This window comes from Austrofundulus limnaeus, unplaced genomic scaffold (genome assembly GCF_001266775.1).
Source record: "Austrofundulus limnaeus strain Quisiro unplaced genomic scaffold, Austrofundulus_limnaeus-1.0 Scaffold2018, whole genome shotgun sequence".
In the NCBI taxonomy this organism is placed as follows: Eukaryota; Metazoa; Chordata; class Actinopteri; order Cyprinodontiformes; family Rivulidae; genus Austrofundulus; species Austrofundulus limnaeus.
Window position 1 is genome coordinate 53,259 of NW_013954420.1, and position 633 is coordinate 53,891.

Below are 633 nucleotides of genomic sequence, written 5' to 3' on the forward strand. Positions count from 1 at the left end.
ATATATATATATATATAGGTTCAGCTAAAGGCTGAACAGTGATCTGAACTGTAGTGAACAGAACAATGTGCTGCACAGTAACAAACAAAAAACACAAAATTGTTCCTTCAGACAACTTGTTTGTGTTGTTTTCTGACGTTTTCTGTTGTCTGTGTGTGAAAATCAATGTGTCAGCATTAATAACACAACATGATGACATAAATAAATGTTTGTGATGATCAGGCTGAAGAAAGCTCAGGATGGTAAACAAAGAGTTAAAGCACATCCTGTTGAACATGTGACAGAGCTCTGATTAATGATGAAAACAACCTGAGCGTCAGACTCGTTACTAAAGATAAACGAGCTGCCAGGTCACAGCTGGACTTCTGTCAGCTCAGAAACATGAAATATTTACAAATTATTTTCAATTCAGCTGTTTCTGAACACAGCAGGGTCTGTTTGTTTATTAAAGTCAATAAAAAGTTTAATACATGAAAACACTGAGAGGACAGGAAGTAACAGGTCTACTACGTGTCTGTCTGTCTACGTGTCTGTCTGTCTACGTGTCTGTCTGTCTGTCTATGTGTCTACGTGTCTGTCTACGTGTCTGTCTGTCTGTCTATGTGTCTACGTGTCTGTCTACGTGTCTGTCTG